The sequence below is a fragment of the Muntiacus reevesi genome, chromosome 8, assembly GCF_963930625.1.
Source record: "Muntiacus reevesi chromosome 8, mMunRee1.1, whole genome shotgun sequence".
NCBI classification, from domain to species: domain Eukaryota; kingdom Metazoa; phylum Chordata; class Mammalia; order Artiodactyla; family Cervidae; genus Muntiacus; species Muntiacus reevesi.
This window is the reverse complement of record NC_089256.1, coordinates 80,907,226-80,929,340: the sequence shown is the minus strand read 5'-3', so window position 1 is coordinate 80,929,340 and position 22,115 is coordinate 80,907,226.

Here is a 22,115-nt window from a genome sequence, read left to right as displayed (position 1 = left end):
TCCCCAGGATTGGCAGGTGGATTCTTAACCACTGGAACTCTGGTGAAGTCCAGAATGGTTCTGATTTAATTATATAAGTACCCTTCTTATTTCATCCCTTACTTACATATTTCCATAACTGTGGCCCAAGCTTCAGTTTGCTGAACTAGATTAGCCCTAGTTCTGCTTTCTCACTTTCACCTCAATAGCTAAATGACTTTAGGCATTAACCTCCCTGGACCTTGATTCCTTCATCTCGATAAGGAAGGAGTTAGATTAGAAGTAATAGGGAAAACCAATAGACCATTAAGATATGACCTACATAAAATCCCTTATGATTATACAGTGGAAGTGAGAAATAGAATCAAGGGATTAGATCTGATAGACAGAATGCCTGAAGAACTATGAGCAGAGGTTAGTGATATTGTACAGGAGGCAGGAATCAAGACCATCCCCAAGAAAAAGAAATGCAAAAATGCAAAATGGTCATCTAAGGAGGTCTTACAAATAGCTGTGAATGGAAGAGAAGTCAAAGGCAAAGGACAAAAGGAAAGACACACCCATTTGAATGCAGAGTTCCAAAGAATATCAAGGAGAGATAAGAAAGACTTCCTCAATGATTAGTGCAAAGAAGTAGAGGAAAACAATAGACTGGGAAAGACTAGAGATCTCTTCAAGAAAATTAGAGATACCAAGGGAACATTTCACGCAAAGATGGGCAAAATAAAGGACAGAAATGGTATGGACCTAACAGAAGGAGAAGATATTCAGAAGAGGTGACAAGAGTACACAGAAGAACTGTACAAAGAAGATCTTCAAGACCCAGGTAATCATGATGGTGTGATCACTCACTTAAAGCCAGACATCCTGGAATGCGAAGTCAAGAGGGCCTTAGGAAGCATCACTGCAAACAAAGCTAGTGGAGGTGATGGAATTCCAGTTGAGCTATTTCAAATCCTGAAAGATGATGCTGTGAAAGTGCTGAACTCAATATGCCAGCAAATTTGGAAAACTCAGCAGTGGCCACAGGACTGGAAAATGTCAGTTTTCATTTCAATCCCAAAGAAAGGCAATGCTAAAGAATGCTTAAACTACCACACAGTTGCACTCATCTCAGATGCTAGTAATGTGATGCTTAAAATTCTCCAAGCCAGGCTTCAGCAATATATGAACTGTGAACTTCCAGATGTTCAAGCTGGTTTTAGAAAAGGCAGAGGAACCAGAGATCAAATTGCCAATATCCGCTGGATCATCAAAAAAGCAAGAGAGTTCCAGAAAAACATCTATTTCTGCTTTATTGACTATGCCAAAGCCTTTGACTATGTGGATCACAACAAACTGGAAATTCTGGAAAAGATGGGCATACCAGACCACCTGACCTGCCTCTTGAGAAACCTGGATGCAGGTCAGGAAGCAACAGTAAGAACTGGACATGGAACAACAGAGACTGGTTCCAAATAGGCAAAGGAGTAGGTCAAGACTGTATATTGTCACCCTGCTTATTTAACTTATATGCAGAGTACATCATGAGAAACACTGGGATGGATGAAGCACAAGCTGAAATCAAGATTGCCAGGAGAAATATCAATAAGCTCAGATATGCAGATGGCATCACCCTTATGGCAGAAAGTGATGAAGAACTAAAGAGCCTCTTGATGAATGTGAAAGAGGAGAGTGAAAAAATTGGCTTAAAGCTCAACATTCAGAAAACTAGAATCATGGCATCTGGTCCCATCACTTCATGGCAAATAGATGGGGAAACGGGAAACAGTGGCTGACTTTATTTTTCTGGGTTCCAAAATCACTGCAGATGGTGATTGCAGCCATGAAATTAAACGACACTTACTCCTTGGTAGGAAAGTTATGACTAACCTAGACAGCATATTAAAAAGCAGAGATAGTACTTTGTCAACAAAGGTCCATTTAGTAAAGGCTATGGTTTTTCCAGTAGTCATGTATGGATATGAGAGTTGAACTCTAAAGAAAGCTGAGTGCCGAAGAATTGATGCTTTTGAACTGTGGTGTTGGAGAAGACTCTTGAGAGTCCCTTGGACTGCAAGGAGATCCAACCAGTCCATCCTAAAGGAGATCAGTCCTGGGTGTTCATTGGAAGGACTGATGTTGAAGCTGAAACTACAATTCTTTGGTCACCTTATGCAAAGAGCTGACTCATTTGAAAAGACCCTGATGCTGGGAAAGAATTGAGGGCAGGAGGAAAAGGGGACGACAGAGGATGAGATGGTTGGATGGCATCACTGACTCAATGGACATGGATTTGGGTGAACTCTGGGAGTTGGTGATGGACAGGGAGGCCTGGCGTGCTGTGGTTCATTGGGTCACAAAGAGTCAGAGACGACTGAGTGACTGAACTGAGCTGAACTGAAGAGGAAATTGAAATACTCTGAGCACTTCATTGCTCATAAAGCTGTATCTGAGCACTTGGTGTGGACCTTAAGTGTTATGCTTTCTCCCCTAAAATGTAACCATTGTCAAGAAGGAAAAAATGGGTTCTTAGAGTTTACATAGGCAGACATGGGGAGAGTAATAACTTGTGATGTTCTGTCTTATATTGTAGAATAGCCCTTTCCCAATGAGAGTATAGAATGAGGCAAGAGTAAAGAGAAAGTGTGTGTTTGTGTGTGTGTGTGTGTGTGAGAGAGAGAGAGAGAGAGAGAGAGAGGAGGAGAGAGAGAAAGGATGGAGGAGAGGGGAAACTGATCATGTTAAAAGAAAACTATGAAAGAACAAGTGACTTTTCTTCTCTTAAAAGCAAGAAGATATAAGAATGAGCTGGCTGGTGCTAAGTAAGATGGTGCACCTCCCTCCCACAATCTCCGGCCCTTGTGTTATCACTAGTAGATTTGTCTCACAGGCACAAAGGATAGATACATATGACCTTCAACTTTCTAGCCACTAAACCTACTTCCCCTTCACATGGAGATTCTTCCTAACCCGTTAGAAAGAAAACAAAAATCGCAATATGAAACAGTAGCAAGGGGTCAGTGTGATTCTGAGATTTGTGGATTTTGACAGATAGAGTCAAACAGAGAGGATTTCACTTTATTGAGGTGGTGGTTTATATAAAAATAGAGAAGATGCATTTTGCAATAACTTTTCATTGGGGATTTAGGCTTTCAAGACTAATACTCTAGTCTGTCTTCTGATAAGCATCTTTGGGGAATGGGTTTGACTATTCTAAGCATTGTAGTAACTAGATTAAGGGCATCCTTTGATGTACCCTTGCCTTAGACATCTGACAGCCTCACTCTGTTCCCCATCGAAGGGGTTAGCAGGAAGACATATGATCTCTGACAAGGGTTGTGTATAGATCAATAGGAAGTAGGCACAGGCTGACCCAGTGTCTCCATGGTTTAACTGCTTTGTTGTACCATCTGGTGAACAAGTCTAGTGATAAGTGCTATCAGGTTACATTGGAGAGAATTGTAGACTCAAGCCATAGGGCTCACTACTTTAGGAGGCCAACCTCATGTTTCACCAGGCTAATAAACTCTCCTTAACAAATCTGAGGCTGGGAAACATACTATGAGACCCATTACAAGTTGGAGCCCTAGTTTCATGAGGTTCTTTTGCTATACAAATCATGACTTGATAGAATGGCCAAGGTAAAGTGAATTTATATTCAATTATATTTCAAGGAACAATGTTGTAGCACACTTGCCTTGCAACAATGCCTGGCAAGTAATAATTATAAGTGGAGTGATTTGTTTAATAGTAATTTTATATATATTTAATTCCATACATGTTAAATATATTATTTATATATTTAATAAATTTTCTTAAAATTGCACATTAAATTAAGCACACACACTGGAATTTGGACCAGAATCTTCATTATAGTGTATTGTTAAAGTTAATATGTACATTGGGACCCAGAAAATGGAGGCCACCCCAGTAGTCTGGCCCATGTCACAAATCTAAATTTTAGTCTAAGTCTAAACTGACAGGAAGCACCTATCAAGTAAACCTAACATAGACCAATGGTAGTCCTCTATTTCAACTTTAGCTAACTTACCTTACCCTTGAAAACAGGACCTGCTGGCCTTATAAGGATATTCCCCATCCCCTAGTTAATCTTGTCCTGTTTCCATAGTACCTTTTCTAAAGGTCTATACAAATCTCTTGCCCCAAATCTCTTGTGAACAATGCTCAACTGTTTGTAAGGCACTGCATGCCCCAATCTATGGATAGTGTTCCTTTGAATAAAGGACACCAAATTCATTACTAGATCACTTTAGTTTTGTGACTTGACAATGCAGTTGACTGTTGATTAATGTGAAGGTTGATCCTTGCATAACTTACAGTTGTCTGGCCATATCCCCTGTTCTTCCACATCTGAGGATTCAGTCAGCCACAGATCCTATAGTAAAGTAGTATTTACTTTTGAAAAATATCTGAAAGCAAACCCAAGCTGTTCAAACCCATATTTTTCAGGAGTCAACTATATATATATATATATATATAATGCATTACAATATAAGTATGCAGTACAGATAATATTATTACTGTTGCCTAGATTTTTGTGATTATTTCATTTTGTTGGTTTTTTGGAGGGGGGATGACTTAGTAGATTAAGTTTTCAGCAGCCACACACTCTATTGATATATATTCAATATATTTTAGGTTTCCCTGGTGGCTCAGATGGTAAAGAATCTGCCTGCAATGCAAGAGACCTTGATTTGATCCCTGGGTTAGAGAGATACCTGGAGAAGGAAATGACTATCCACTCCAGTTTTCTAGTGTGGAGAATCCCATGGACAGAGGAACCTGGTGAGCTACAGTCCATGAGGTAGCAAAGAGTTAACACGACTGAGGAACTTTCACTTTTCACTTTCAATATATTTAGTCTGTTTTTTCTTCCTGATTTTTTTTCTTCTGTTAACTCAAAAGGTGCCTAAGTTTTACCTTAGTAATTACACAAGTATCATTTTGTCACTTGAACTAAATCATTAATCCTTTGGACTAAGACTCTATTATGCCCCTTACTTTCTTGATCTATATTGTTTGAGTCTAAGTGTCAATTCACCAGTAGATATCTCTCACTCTGAGTTCTATTTTCTTTATCACATTAAGAAAACAGTAAATAGATAAGGTCTTCTGCTCAACTGAATTATATTTTGAGTTGATATGACTAACAACTATAAATACAGGAAATCCTGGTTAATTTATCACTCTCTTCTGAGACTAAAGGCCTTCTTTCCCATTCACCTTTTAGGGGAAAGAAATGTTTCCTTTGATCCAAACTTTAGGCTGATGTTGTTGTTCAGTTCCTACGTCATTTCCAACTCTTTGACATCCCGTGGACTGCAGCCCACCAGGTTCCTCGGTCCTTCACTATCTCCTTGAGTTTGCTCAAATTCATGTCCATTGAGTCAGTGATGCTGAAAGTCAAAGTGTTACTCTCTCAGTTGTGTCTGACTGTTTGCCACACCATGGACTATAGCCCACCAGGCTCCTCTGTCCTTGGAATTCTAGAGGCAAGAATATGGAGCAGGTAGCCATTCCCTTCTCCAAGAGATCTTCCTGACCAAGAGATCGAACACAACTCTCCTGCATTTAGCTCGGTAAATTATTTTTTTTAAATCAAGTATGAAAATTTATGACTGTCAGGATGTCTGTCAAATCAAGTAGTTGAAATATTTATCTGATAATCTTCTAAGGCCTTAAACTTTGTTATTGACTAGGATAGTTATATCATCTGTATTAAGGGACTTAGATCACATTTAGTTGATGAATAATTAATACCAGAAACAATCTATTTAAATAGTTTTTGAAAGGTAAAAATTTTTCTTAAAGCCCAAAGGAAAATGTTAAAAAAGCAAATAGAATGCTATGTCAGTAAGAAAAAAAAAATCCTTAAAAATGCTCTCTTAAAATTTTTATTGAATCAACAGTAAAACAAAAGCAAATATATAACATATATATATATATGTACAAAATAAAGATGGTGCAATTATCAATTTAATTATTGAATTTACTACTACCAGAGCTTCCCTAGTGGCTCAGATAGTAAAGAATTTGCCTGCAATGCAGGAGATCCAGGTTCATTCCCTGGGTCAGGAAAATGCCCTGGAGAAAGGAATGGTTACCCACTCCAGTATTCTTGTCTGGAGAATTTCGTGGACAGAGAGAGTGTAGTTCTCTTAAAATCTTTATAGAATCAGCAGTAAAACAAAAGCATATATTTGTACAATAAAATGATGGCACAATTGCCAATTTAATTTTTGAATTTACTACTGCCAAGAAGTAATTAATGAGCCTAGCCCAGAAGCAATATTAGAAGACTACAAGCATGTAGAGATGACAAAACACAAGTGAAGTATATTATTTTGAAAGACCATATGTCTACATTTTAGTGCCTTTTGAAGATTATACTAGAATGATAGTCACATATGTACACAAAATGTGGATCTAAAGAACAGCATGAATTAACTATATTGTTACACAATTAAATTTAAAGAGTCATTTTCAAAGTCAGTTTTATGTATAATCCTTTAAGAGTATTTAATTAGTAACATTATAAATGCATTATAATGATCAGTTCTTGAGACTAGTTGACAGACAATGGCACTTCCATTTAAAGAGAGAAACACTTCAGATTGTTGCTTCTAAAAATTCTTCAATTCACCTAATCACTGTTTAAAAATTAGACACGTGGCAATAAGAACGTAAATTATATCATACTGATTAAATAAACAAGCTTCTCAGTTTTAAAGAATATTGATTTTATTTTAAAGTGAGAGTGATAGAAGAACAATCTCCTATGTGGTTACAACTATAACAAAATACTGTAAGGTTGCTCATAATATGCTTGAGTTCCTTAATGCTCTTCTTTCTAGTAGAATTTACAATATCAAACTGCAAATACTTTTAGAAAATGTAAATTATAGATTTAAATTCTTGGTCTAAGTTAATAGAATTTATGTTGTATTGAAACTGTCTTGATATCATTAAAAATAATTCTGATCACTTTCTATTTTAATAGTAAAATAAATATAAGCTACTTGGAAAATGCCAAATGTTATTTGCAATTAAATTACATTTTGACAAAAATACACTTATACTGTGATAAATAATTCACAGAAAATTTAATATCCTCATAAACATTGACATAAATGGCATATCTTGGTTTGCTGACAACTTAGCTTCTGTTAGAAAAAATATTGTTCTATTCTAAGAAATCAGGAAAATTTCATCCTTGCCCTGTCATCTTTTTTTTTTCTTTATCTAATAATAATAGCAGTACCATTGAAGGACACAGTGTGGACACACACCATTATTCCCATAAATCAGAACAATTTCTATTTTCCTAACTTGAACTTTCAGAATGTCAAAGTTATTTCAAATTCAATTATAAATGGCCTAAAGTTACTGACTACAGTGGCGTTTGTTTTTGCAACGACTTTTTGGGTGACTTTAAGGGTGACAGGAGTATAACAGTAATGTTACTTTGCTTTTAAAAATGTGTATGGATGATCTATAATTTTTTATTATTTCACATACATGCATTAATATATGATATTATTTTTTTCTTTCTGACTTACTTCACTCTGTATGGTAGTCTCTAGGTTCATCCACATCTCTACAAAAGATTCAGTTTTAGTCCTTTTATGACTAATATTTCATTGTATAGATGTATATCTTCTTTGTCAATTTGTCTATTGAGTATTTAGGTTGCTGCCATGTCCTGTAAATAATGCTGCAGTGAATGCTGGGCAGAACGTGTCATTTTGAATTATTTTCTCTGGGTTTTCTCTGGGTATATGCCCAGATGTGGGATTGCCAGGTTAAATGTTAGTTATATGTTAGTTCTGCTTTTAGTTTTATAAGGAAACTTCATACCATTCTCCCTGTTGGCTGTATCAATTTATATTCCCACCAGTAGTGTAAGAGGGTACCCTTTTCTCCACACCCTCTCTGGCACACCCTCTCTGGAATCTGTAGTTGAGCATAGGAAGGGGGCCTGTGGCAGAGCTGAGCCATACAGACAGGCCTGGGATAGTTCCAGACCACAGGGTAGGGAGGAATGATGTAATGACTCCCTGAAGCAGCCCAGAGAAGACCACAGGCTTGTATAATGCTGGTCTAGGCTGGTCTTAAAATCAGCTAGATAATCTTTAAAAATACCATTGTTGGGTTTCCCATACACTGAAATTCTCATTTCGTTTTTCTGATGGTAAAGAACATAGTTAGATCAGTCTTGGACCGTTGGGAGGTGGTTGGTGTTTTTAACCACCCCAGTGATTCTAATGACCAACCAGTTTTGAGAACCAGGACTCTGAGGGGAGCCCTGCGGTTGGCCAGGTCCAGTAAAAAAGGAATGATAGAGTGGCAGTGATGTGAAGTGATTGGCTGTAAGTTCCTGGCTGCCCGGATCCAGTGTGCAAGAATCCAAATATTCCTGTGTGCCCTGGTCACAGAGGGTGGAATTATTGGTCAGACTTCTGTTTCACAGAAGTCATTCAGAGGATCTGCTCAGGCAGAGTCCTGATGACTGTGAGTGCTGGCATGGTAGGAAGTGAGAAATAGATGCCTTTAAACATAAAAAGGCAGGAGAAGTGGGATCATGGCTTGGAGAACCTCGTCCCAGGCACCCACTTCTACTCAGACATAAAAAATGACACATGTGGACCCTGATGTCCAGTCAACATAATGCCCAATGTACATAGATTTAGACACTTTCATTGACCCCTAGATAGAAACTTGCCTAGGAAGTTCAACCATGGAATTTAATGTGTGTGTCTCCATTTGTATTGGAAAGAGCCGATCTTTTAATAGAGAACATTAGAAGCTAGAAATGCTGAGAATGACAAATTTAAAGCTTGTCCAATTATAGCCCCCTTTTTCCCTCTAAACAGAGCCTAAGAAGAGAGGTTAGAAAGAAATAGCTGTATTTTCTATTGTGCTATACATATAGCATAATTTTGCATAACCGTATTCCAAACTATAATTACTATAAATATATTTTTATCTTGGAGTTGAGATTTTTTAATTGATAAAATTGACTATAAAGCATGCTGAATTTTAAGTGATTACAACTGGAAATAAAATAATTTTGGAGTCAGAAAATACATCCTAGCTCTGCCATCTGCCAGCTACAGGACTTCAGTTATGTCAACCCTAGTTTCTGCATTTGTAAAGTATGAATGAATGTGTTTAGTTTACAATTTTTTTTTTTTGAAAATTAAATGTGCTAATACATATTGTAAAAATATTTTTATCAATAGAAAATAGTATGTAAATGTTTAAATTCAGTTCAGTTCAGTTCAATCACGCAGTCTTATCCAACTCTTTGTGACCCAATGGACTGCAGGATGCCAGGCCTCCCTCTCCATCACCAATATCCGGAGTTTACCCAAACTCATGTCCATTGAGTCGGTGATGCCATCCAACCATCTCATCCTCTGTTGTCACCTTCTCCTCCAGTCTTCGAGCTTTCCCAGCATCAGGGTCTTTTCAAATGAGTCAGCTCTTCACATCAGGTGGCCAAAGTATTGGAGTTTCAGCTTCAACATCGGTCCTTCCAATGAACACCCAGGACTGATCTCCTTTAGGATGGATTGCTTGGATCTCCTTGCAGTCCAGGGGACTCTCAAGATTCTTCTCCAACACCACAGTTCAAAAGCATCAACACTTCAGTGCTCAGCTTTCTTTAGGGCCCAACTCTCACATCCATACATGACCACTGGAAAAACCATAGCCTTGACTAGATGGACCTTTGTTGGCAATGTCTCTGCTTTTTAATATGCTGTCTAGGTTGGTCAAAACTTTCCTTCCAAGGAGTAATTTCTTTTACTTTCATGGCTGCAGTCACCATCTGCAGTGATTTTGGAAAAATCAAAATTCTGTCACTGTTTCCATTGAGTTTTAAGTCAATTTTTTCACTCTCCTCTTTCAAGAGGCTCTTTAGTTCTTCTTCACTTTCTGCTGTAAGGGTGGTATCATCTGCATATATGAGATTATTGATATTTCTCCTGGCAATCTTGATTCCAGCTTGTGCTTCATTCAGCCCAGCATTTCTCATGATGTACTCTGCATATAAGTTAAATAAGCAGGGTGACAATATACAGTCCTGACATACTCCTTTTCCTATTGGGAACCAGTCTGTTGTTCCATGTCCAGTTCTTACTGTTGCTTCCTGACCTGCATCCAGGTTTCTCAAGAGGCAGGTCAGGTGATCTGGTAATCCCATCTCTTTCAGAATTTTTCAGAGTTTATTGTGATCCACACAGTCAAATGCTTTGGCATAGTCAATAAAGCAGAAATAGATGTTTTTGTGGAACTCTCTTGCTTTTTTGATGATGCAGCAGATGTTGCCCATTTGATCTCTGGTTCCTCTGCCATTTCTAAAACCAGCTTGAACATTTGGAAGTTCATAGTTCACATATTGCTGAAGCCTGGCTTGGAGAATTTTAAGCATTACTTTACTAGCGTGTGAGATGAATCCAATTGTGCGGTAGTTTGAACATTCTTTGGCTTTGCTTTCTTTGGGATTGGGATGAAAATTGACCTTTTCCAGTCCTGTGGCCACTGCTGAGTTTTCCAAACTTGCTGGCACATTGAATGCAGCACTTTCACAGCATCATCTTTTAGGATTTGAAATAACTCAACTGGAATTCCATCACCGCCACTAGCTTAGCTCATAGTGATGCTTTCTAAGGCCCAGTTGACTTCACATTACAGGATGTGACTCACCATTCTAGGTGAGTCATCACACCATCGTGATTATCTGGGTCGTGAATATCTTTTTTGTACAATTCTTCTGTGTATTCTTGCCACTTCTTCTTAACATCTTCTGCCTCTGTTAGGTTCATACCATTTCTGTCCTTTATTTTGCCCATCTTTGCATGAAATGTTCCTTTGTTATCTCTAATTTTCTTGAAGAGATCTCTAGTCTTCCCTATTCTATTGTTTTCCTCTATTTCTTTGCACTGATCATTGAGGAAGGCTTTCTTATCTCTCCTGGCTATTCTTTGGAACTCTGCATTCAAATGAGTGTGTCTTTCCTTTTCTCCTTTGCCTTTGCGTTGTCTTCTATTCACAGCTATTTGTAAGGCCGCCTCAGACAGCCATTTTTCTTTTTTTGCATTTCTTTTCTTGGGGATGATCTTGATCCCTGTCTCCTGTACAGTGTTTAAATTATGTCATAGGAAATGCTTTTTCTTGCCAAAGAATAGAAATGGTATATACTGTACAGTTGTTAAATTTTTAGAACTTGCTTTGTTTCAGTGTTATAAACTTATAAACCTCAATCATGACTTATTTTACTGACCATGTAAAAACCAGGAAGGCAGTTTTCTTTGGCTAATTTCTCCTGTCAGGTCCTGTCCAATATCCACACGTGCCCTCACTCTTATAATCTATTTTTAAAAATTATGAAAAACTTCGAGTAGAATAAATGTACAGTATTCTGTGCTTCAATTCTTATATGAAGGTATATTTTTAAAAAGAGCTAAAACTAAAGATGAGGCATATTTTGGTGAACAAAAATAATTTATTGAGTTTTTTATGTCATGAATGAGCTAATCATTTCTGTTAGATAATAAATAATATTTCTTTAGATCTTAATCAATATGTTCTATAAGGGAATTGAATTTTACTTTCTTTCAATTTAAGGGAGAAAAAAAAAAAAGCTCTTCATAGAGAATTTGCTTAGACCAGTGCTCTTATGAATATATTGAATATACAATTCTAGAAAACAGTTTCAGTTCACTATACTTGCCCACTGTTCCTTGATTTCAGTAATAATGGTGGCCTCAGTACTGCTGTCCATTAAAATCCATGGATGTACAGGGAGATGGAGGCTGAAGCTAACTGACTTGACAGAATTATTGGCCTCATTCCATTCTGCAATTTGCATAGAGATAGTTTACATTCAGGCATTCGGCCTTTCCTTTCTCTTCCTTATGTCATTTACCAAATAAGACTGTATTTCCTTTAAAAGACAAAAGGGAAGTCCAAGTATTACTCACATGTCTGCTTTGCTGATTAATGACAGATTGTTCTGTTATGCACAAGAAATCAGAACTGGATATTTTCACCTTTAGTGCCAGAAAATTTTAGGAGAACGGGAAAGTTAAAAGAAAAATATATTCAGCTTCTATTTGAAATATTAACTGACCCTCCCAGGTAATAAAAACTAATTCCCTTCAATAAATTGGATTCTAAGCAAACCTATATTATGATTTTCATATTGAATTGAACCTAAGGCAGCTACAAAATTCTGATCATGCATCTTTAATTTCAGGCTTAAAATTGGCTGCAAAGCTTTTCAGCAAGATACAGGATAACTTCTAGAGAGCCAGGTAAACTTTAGAGTCAAAAAAAAAGCAAGGTTTAGTATTTCCTCATGATAGAATGTTGATTGTGAACATGAAAATTTCATACTCTTAAAATTTGATCTTGCAGTGGTACTTGGAAGTTGCTCATTTCTTACACCAAGAAGTATAATATTTGCTATCTGTAGATATGGTATTATATTAGCTCACACATAAATCAATAATTTTAACATGCCTTAATCTTTGTTTGTAGAAGTGAGATGAATTCATTGTGTCTCATTAGGGATTTACTTTTTCAGAGGGAAGATTAGGTAAATGCTTAACAGATTTAGAAAAAAATGAAAGTTAAGTTTCAAGATTACAGTGACTGTATTCTAAGACATTTGTAGATGCATTCCCCATATTTACCAAAATAGAGTATGTCACATAAATTATTATGGAATCAAAGATATTAGAACTAATCAAAGATAATAGAGAAGATGTTTATATATGATTCTATATAATCTCCTCATTTAACTGACAGTAATTATAAGTAAAAGGGTGAAAAGAGTTCACCTTTTACAGAATTTATCAGTGACAGCATTAAATTTACATATTTTTTCCCTCTGTTGATCATGATATCCCATTTGGTTCCCTAAAAGCTAAAATATAAGAAATAATTGCTGGTGGTTAAAGAGTTCTATTTGGATGAAGGGAGAGAGCTAGACTGAGGTCATTATCCAACAATTTACAGTTCTTTATACTGCTGCTCTATCTGTATGTCTTTGAAACTAACCATTTAAAACATTTTAATTGCAGAGAAACTCCTGATGTAAAAATCAGCTACTAGTATGTAGGCAAAATAGTTAACTTTTGCATAAATGCTATAAATATCCTTCCCTTCAGTCTACTCCCTGTTCCCACCAACCCAATTCCCAACAGGCATTATTGATACTGTGAATTCTCTTCCTGCTGCAGACAGCTATGGCCATAATACTTGACTCATGACACTATTATTAATTTTCTTTTTTTCCCAATTATACTTTTCTTTTAGTTTTCATGTGACAAAGTACTGGCTCTTCTTGCTTGTAGAAATGTAAACCAAAGCAACTCCCAGTTTATGGCCGCTGTGAAACATCATTATGTCTTGTGGTTTCATTCATTTCTTTGTACATATACTCATTCATTCAGTTATATCAGTCAGTCAGTTCAATCACTCAGTCGTATCCAACTCTTGGCAACTGCATGGACTGCAGAATGGCAGGCCTCCCTGTCATTAGCAACTCTGGGTGTTTACTTAAACTTATGTCCATTGAGTTGGTGATGCCATCCAACCATCTCATCCTCTGTCATCCCCTTTTCCTCCTCGCTCAATCTTTCCCAGCATCAGGGTCTTTTCAAATGAGTCAGTTCTTCGCATCAGGTGGCCACACTATTGGAGTTTCAGCTTCAGCATCAGCCCCTCCATGAACACTCAGGACTGATCTCCTTTAGGATGGGTTGGTTGGATCTCCTTGCAGTCCAAATTACTCACAAGAGTCTTTCCAAACATCACAGTTCAAAAGCACCGATTCTTCAGTGCTCAGCATTCTTTATAGTCCAATTCTCACATCCATACTTGAATACTGGAAAAACCATAGCCTTGACTAGATGGACCATTGTTGGCAAAGTACTGTCTCTGCTTTTTAATAAGCTGTCTAGGTTGGTCATAACTTTTCTTTCAAGGAGCAAACCTCTTTTAATTTCATGGTGGCAGTCACCATCTGCAGTGATTTTAGAGCCCAAGAAAATAAGGTCTGTCACTGTTTCCATTGTTTCCCCATCTATCTACCATGAAGTGATGGGACCAGATGCCATGAATTTTCTTCTGAATGTTGAGTTTTAAGCCAACTTTTTCACTATTCTCTTTCATTTGCATCAAGAGGCTCTTTAGTTGTTCTTCACTTTCTGCCATAAGGGTGGTATCATCTGTGTATCTGAGGTTATTGATATTTCTCCCAACAATCTTGATTCCAGCTTATGCTTCATCCAGTCCAGTGTTTCTCATTATTTACTCTGCATATAGGTTAAATAAGCAGGGTGACAATATACAGCCTTAACTTACTCCTTTTCCTATTTGGAAATATTCTGTCATTCCATGTCCAGTTCTAACTGTTGTATCCTGACCTGCATATAGGTTTCTCAAAAGCAGGTCAGGTATTCTCGTATTTCCATCTCTTTAAGAATTTTACCAGTTTGTTGTGACCCACATAGTCAAAGGCTTTGGCATAGTCAATAAACCAGAAATAGATGTTTTTTCTGGAACTCTCTTGCTTTATTGATGATCCTGCAGATATTGGCAATTGCGCTTTGGTTCCTCTGCCTTTTCTAAATCCAGCTTGAACATCTGGAAGTTCATGGTTTACATACTGTTGAAGTCTGGCTTGGAGAGTTTTGAGCATTACTTTGCTAACGTGTGAGATGAGTGCAATTCTGTGGTAGTTTGAGCCTTTGGTGGCGTTGCCTTTCTTTGAGATTGGAGTGAAAACTGACCTTTTCCAGTCCTGTGGCCACTGCTATATTTTCCAAATATCCTGGCATATTGAATGCAGCACTTTTACAGCATCATCTTTTAGGATTTGAAATAGCTCAGCTGGAATTCCATCACCTCCACTAGCTTTGCTCATAGCGATGCTTCCTAAGGCCCACTTGACTTAGCATTCCATGATATCTGGTTCTGGGTGAGTGATCACACCATTCTGATTATCTGGTTCATGAAGATCTTTTTTGTATAGTTCTGTGTATTCTTGCCACTTCTTTTTAATATCTTCTGCTTGTTAGGTGCATACAATTTCTGTCCTTTATTGTACCCATATTTCAATTAAATTTTCTCTTGGTATCTCTAATATTCTTGAAGAGATCTCTCGTCTTTCCCATTCTAATGTTTTCCTCTGTCTTTGCATTGATCACTGAGGAAGGGCTTCCTATCTCTCCTTGCTCTTCTTTGGAACCCTGCAATCAAAGGGGTAAATCTTTCCTTTTCTCCTTTGCCTTTCACTTCTCTTCTTTTCACAGTTATTGGTAAGGCCTCCTCAGATAACCATTTTGCCTTTTTTCATTTCTTTTTCATGGAGATGGTCTTGATCACTGCCTACTGTACAATGTCAGGAACCTCTGTACATAGTTCTTCAGTTACTCTGTCTATCACATCTATTCCCTTGAATCTATTTTTCACTTCCACTGTATAATCGCAAGGGATTTGATTTACGTCATACCTAAATGGTCGAGTGGTTTTCTCTACTTTCTTCAATTAAAGTTTGAATTTGTCAATAAGGAGTTTAGAATTTGAGCCACAGTCAACTCCCGGTCTTGTTTGTGCTGACTGTATAGAGCTTATCCATCTTTGGCTGAAAAGAATATAATCAATCTGATTTCAGTATTGACCATCTGGTGATGTCCATGTGTAGAGTCTTCTCTTGTGTTGTTGGAAGAGGGTGTTTGCTATGACCAGTGCCTTCTCTTGGCAATAGTCTATCAGCCTTTGCCCTGCTTCATTCTGTACTCCAAGGCCAAATTTGCCTGTTATTCCAGGTATCTCTTTACTTCCTACTTTTGCATTCCAGTCCCCTATAATGAAAAGAAAGGACATTTTCTTTGGTTGTCAGTTCTAGAAGGTCTTGTAGGTCTTCATATATCTGTTCAACTTCTACTTCTTGAGCATTACTGGTCAGGGCATCGACTTGAATTACTGTTATATTGGATGATTTGTCATGGAAATGAACAGAGGTCCTTCTGTCGTTTTTGAGATTGCATCCAAGTACTGCACTTCAGACTCTTTTGTTGACTGTGATGACTACTCCATTTCTTCTAAGGGTTTCTTGCCCACAGTAGTAGATATAATGGTCATCTGATTTAAATTCACCCATTCCTGTCCATTTTAGTTCACTGATTCCTAGAATGTTAATGTTCACTTTTGCCATCTCCTGTTTGACCACTTCCAATTTGCCTTGATTCATGGACCTAACATTCCAGGTTCCTATGCAATATTGCTCTTTACAGAATCAGACTTTACTTCCATCACCAGTCACATCACCACATGGGTGTTGTTTTTGCTTTGGCTCTATCTCTTCTTCTTTCTTATTTCTCAACTGATCTCCAGTAGCATACTGGGCACCTACCGACCTAGGGAGTTCATCTTTCAGTGTCCTATTTTTTTCTATCTTTACCTATTCAGGTATATATTTATATTTAAAAGTGATTAAGGAATAGGACTTATGGCAATTAGATGGGGAAAAAACTGGGAGCTATGACAGATTTTTTTTTTCTTGGGCTCCAAAATCACTATGGGTGGGTACTGAAGCTGGGAAGTTAAAAGACACTTGTTTCCTTGGAAGAAAAGCTATGATAAACCTAGAGAACATACTAAAAAGCAGAGACATCACTTAGCCAACAAAGGTCCATACAGTCATGAGAATTGGACTATAAAGAAGTTTTATCCAATAGTCACATACAGATGTGAGTGTTGGACTATAAAGAAGGTTGAGTTCTGAAGAATTGATGTTTTCGAACTGTGGTGCTGGAGAAGACTCTTGAGAGTCCCATAGACTGCAAAGAGATCAAACCAGTCCATCCTAAAGGAAATCAGTCCTGAATATTCATTGGAAGGACTGATGCTGAAGCTGAAACTCCAATACTTTGGCCATCTGATGCAAAGAACTAACACATTGGAAAAGACCCTGATGTTGAGAAAGATTGAAGGCAGGAGGAGAAGGAGACAACAGAGAGTGAGATGGTTGGATGGCATCATGGCATCACTGACTCGCTGGACATAAGTTTGAGCAAACTCTGGGGAATAGTGAGGACAGGGAAGCCTGGCATGCTGCAGTCCATGGTGTCACAAAGGGACTGACACCACTGAGTGCCTGGAAGTTAATAACAAAGAAATAGGACACTGATATCACAAGGTCTTTGAAAATCCCCATGGAAAGTTTGTATGTAATCAGATCCCACAGATTTTAATTCAAGGACAATCTCTAATTTGAATGTTATTATCATTCCCTATGGCCAAGTCAGGAGTTGTGAGAGGTGCATGTCAATACCTGGGTTGAGAAGATCCTTTGCAGTAGGAAATTGCAACCTCTTCTGGTATTCTTGCTTAGAAATTTCCATGGACCGAGGAACCTGGTGGGTTATGGTCTATGGGCTCATAAAAGAGTCAGGCATGACTGAGTGACTGAGCAGGCACACATCATTCTTTTGCTTTCCTTTATAGTTTACTACATGTTTGGGCTTCCCTGCTGGCTCATATAGTATAGAGTCTGTCTGCAGTGCAGGAGACCTGGGTTCAATCAATGCATTAGGAAGATCCCCTAGAGAAAGGAAATGGCTAACCACTCCAGTATTCTTGCCTAGAGAGTTCCATGGACAGAGAAGCCTGGCAGGGCAACAGTCTGTGGGGTTGCAAAGAGTTGGCCTTGACTGTGTGACTAACACTTTCACTTTCAGTTACTACTTATTTTGATTAGTAATCCACATACTGTTTATTTTGCAAGTTTAAAAATTTATACGGGTAGTGTCATACATTTAGTGCTATCACTCAACATTGTACTTTTGAGATGCAATTATAATGAAGTATAGGACATAGTCCATTTATACTACTGCATAGTCTTCTGTTTATGGGTATACCACTATTCATTCTTCCATTCACGTTTCAAAATACATTTCAGTTCCCAGGTTCTTGTCATTACAAGTACTGCTGCCATGGTCATTCTTGTACAGGTCTTACTTAACAAGAATGAGGGTTTCTCTAGTTTATAGACTTGATTGGATTTGCTGGCTCAAAGTCTGATCTTATTAGGTTTTACTAGGTAATATGAAATTGTTTCCAAAGTGACTGTATCAAGGTTCTCTTTCATCCACAATGAATGAAAGTTTCTGGTGTTAATCCTGGCCTCATTTTATCATTGTCTAACCTTTTAAATTTGCCAACCTGATGGGCTTGTGATGATTTGTTACTGTTGTTTTAAATGACATTGCACTAAATTCTAACAATATTAATCATTGAATTTATTGGCAATTCATATTTTCTCTTCTGTGAAATATCTGTGCTATTTCACTTTCCCTTTTCTATTATTTTATTTCCTATAGATATACATGAGTTATCTATTTGCTAAACAAATGTTTGCTGTATATGTAGCAAATAGATTCTCCTTGTTTTTGCCCTGATTAGCTGCACTTAAATGAACAAATGGATTTTTAAAAATCACTGTTTAAGAAATTCGATACGAATGAACCATTCTTAAGTATGTATTATTTTAAAAAGTTTCATATACATTTGAAAATAAGGGTGATTTAAAAAGGATATAAAAATTATCTATAAGAAGTATGTTTTGATATCTTAAGGACAGCTTGAAACTGTTAACATTAAGATGTTTCACTTTGATAATATTTAAAAATTTTTACATTAACTATGCTCAATGTTTTGTATATCTTACATATTTTAAAAATGATCAGTTCCTACAATATGTATGCAAGAAAATTGTAGCCACATTTTCTTTATGAAAACAGTAGTTGATATTTACCTGCTCCTTAAAGCCCTCTTTAAAGGAGAATTTTGACTGCATTCTGTTAACTGCTCTAATGAGAGCAAACATGTTGCAAGAATGAGGGAATCTCTGGTTTTAGAAAATATAAAAAGGAAAGATTTCCAAGTTTGCAGCAGTCTCTTTTTGGGTAAATTTAGCTTTTACGTGTTTTCATTATTGTGCAGGATTTCCCTCCACTCCCATCCATTCCCCACCCCCAATACACACACACACACTAGTTAAGAATTTTTTCTGTTATTCAAATTTGGAACTCTTATTAATTGTAAATATTTTTCTCTAGCTTTTAGAGAAACTTTTGTGGTTTTCAGAGGAAAATATCTGATCATCACTTTATCTTTTATTTTGTAACTGAGGCTTTATAGACAGATAAAAATGCTGACTCTTACTGCTTTGTGATAAAAAACAAATAATAATAAGGACATAGAGCTGTCAAAGGATGGTGATTTTCAGTCAGCATTAGACTTGGAAAGAATCAAACTTGTGACCTGAAGATGATGAACTTGTGTTGCCTTCACCCAGAAGCAATCCCATGTGTTCATTTCTTTATTATTTAAGTGTCTTAAACTGAGTTAGAAACAATCTATCATCTTTAAGTCAAAATGTGTCTTTCTTTGTAACTTTTAAACTAAGTAAAATAATTTAAAAAAATTTCTTTTTGTAAGCAAAACCTTTTATCAGTTGAATTTTAGCTTATTTAGTTACTGGTATTCATCATTGTCATAAATTATATGTTTAGGAAATATGTTTTCTTTATGAATTCAATTCTGTGAATCAGGTATATAGTTTATAATCTGTTGGTTAGAACACTATTTCTTGAATGACCTAGACCAGTATACAAATTTTGGCTCCACAGATATCACCTTGATGATCTTTGGAAATTATTTAATTTCTCTGAGGCTTGTTTCCTAATCAATAAAATGTAGTTAATATGGAACATCATTGCAGAGTGCTTCAGTTCATTAAACAGATGTAAAAGAACTGGAAATTCTTTGTAGGAAGCATCTACATTCTGAATCAGTGGAGGACTATGATTTACAGTTGGCCAGCAAGAAATTGGGAATAAACTAAATGTCCCTCAGTAAGGGAATGCATATCTAAAACATCAAATATATGTGCTATGGACTACTATCTGCCAGATAAAATGGGAGACATTATTTCATAGTGACACCAGAGGCAGACAAAATATAGTTAGATAGAAAAGCAAGTTAATAAGAGGAGTCATACAGAAACATACTGACAAACTCTGTATTTTTTCTGGATATATTCATATCTGGCAAAAATCTAAAATGAGAAACTGGAAAGATGCATGTTATACTGGTGAAGTTAGTTTTCTCAGGGATATTAATAAAGAAATTAAACTGGAATGAGTACAAATGAGATATCAGTTTTTTTATGTAAATTCTCTTTTAGCTTAAAAGGTTTGAATAAAAAATACATGTTTGTGTATAAAAATATAGATAAACACATGTACACTGTGTATATATATATGCATATATTTCATATATATGCACTTATGTGTGTACATATATGTATCTATATGAAATGAGGACTTCTCAGGTGGCACTAGTGTAAAGAATCAGCTTGCCAATGCAGGAGACATAGAGATGTGGGTTTGATCCCTGGGTCGGGAAGATCCCCTGGAGGAGGGCATGTGAACCCACTTCAGCATACTTACCTGAAGAATCCCATGGACAGAGAAGCCTGGTGGGCTACAGTCCATGGGGTCGCAAAGAGTTGGACACAATTGAAACGATATGGCACACATATGAAATAAAAGCCATAGGATGAAATAAGTGATTTCTTGGTTGAAATCTAAAACCAATATTCCTAAAAAAAAAAAAAAAAAAAAAAAAAGTTACAATCCTGTCTTCTCTTTTTCCTCCCTTCCTCTCTCTCCTCCTCTCCCCTACTTTATATTTTTATTTCATAATTTTCTTTTTCAAAAAGATGGCATATATTACTCTATTTCCTTCCATATAGTCTTTTTAATCCTTTTCTCTTTTTTGGCTGGGTAGATCTTCATTGCTGTGTGGACTTTTCTCTAGTTGTGGCTAGTGGGAGCTGCTCTTTGTTGTGGTCCATGGGCCTCTCATTTTCATGACTTCTCTTATTGAAGAGCACAGGCTCTAGGGCATGTAGACTTCAGTAGCTGCAATTTTCGGGCTCCGGAACACAAACTTGGTAGCTATGGCACATGGGTTTAGTTGCTTCTCCAGCATGTGGGTTCTTCCAAGATCAGAGATCGAGCCTGTGTTTCCTGCATTGGCAGGAGGATTCTTTACCACCAAGCCACCAGGGAAGCTCCTTTAATCCATTCTTTTTAAGTTTTGTATAACATTCTCATGTGAATTTCCCTCAATTTATATATGCTGCTGCTACCGCTACTAAATTGCTTCAGTTGTGTCCGACTCTGTGCAACCCCATAGACGGCAGCCCACCAGGCTTCCCCTTCCCTGGGATTCTCCAGGCAAGAACACTGGTGTGGGTTGCCATTTCCTTCTCCAATGTATGAAAGGGAAAAGTGAAAGTGAAGTCGCCCAGTCGTGTCCGACTCTTAGCGACCCCATGGACTGCAGCCTACCAGGCTTCTCTGTCCATGGGATTTTCCAGGCAAGAGTACTGGAGTGGGGTGCCATTTCCTTCTCCGCAAATTATGTATACCTGAATTTCTTGTGTGCTGTGGTGCAGCTGCTAAGTTTGCCTGTATCTCCTAGGGGTCAGGTTGAGAAAACATTATTCTCTTTATCTTATAGCCTCCTCAAACCATGCTGATTTCCCTGATGTCTTTATATCAGAATTCCACAAGGAAGTTTCAATTCTTCTCCCAGTCTATCTTGAACCATTTCAAAATAGGCATTTGTCTCCTCTAGTCTGTCAAAGACACTATTAATACTATCCAGGACACCAAGGCCCTTAATTTGCTAAATGTAAGAACCTATTCCATTTCATCCTCTTTATTGGAAGCATTTGACACAGGTGATCACAAATATTCCTTTCTACCTTTGGTTTCCAAAATACCATATTTTCCTCATTTCCTTCTAATGATCTGGCTCTTCCTTTTCATTCACTATTCCCCACATTTCCCCAAACTCTTAACTTTTAATGATCAAGGTGCAGTAATTTATCATTTACTATTATTCACTTATTTGTTGAGTTTGTCTATTTTCCTTAATTTTGTATATCATCTGTATGCTGATGACTCCAGAATTTATATATCCAGTCTTGTTCTCTACAGAATCCTAGATATATTTATCTAATAGTCTGCTCAGTATTTCCA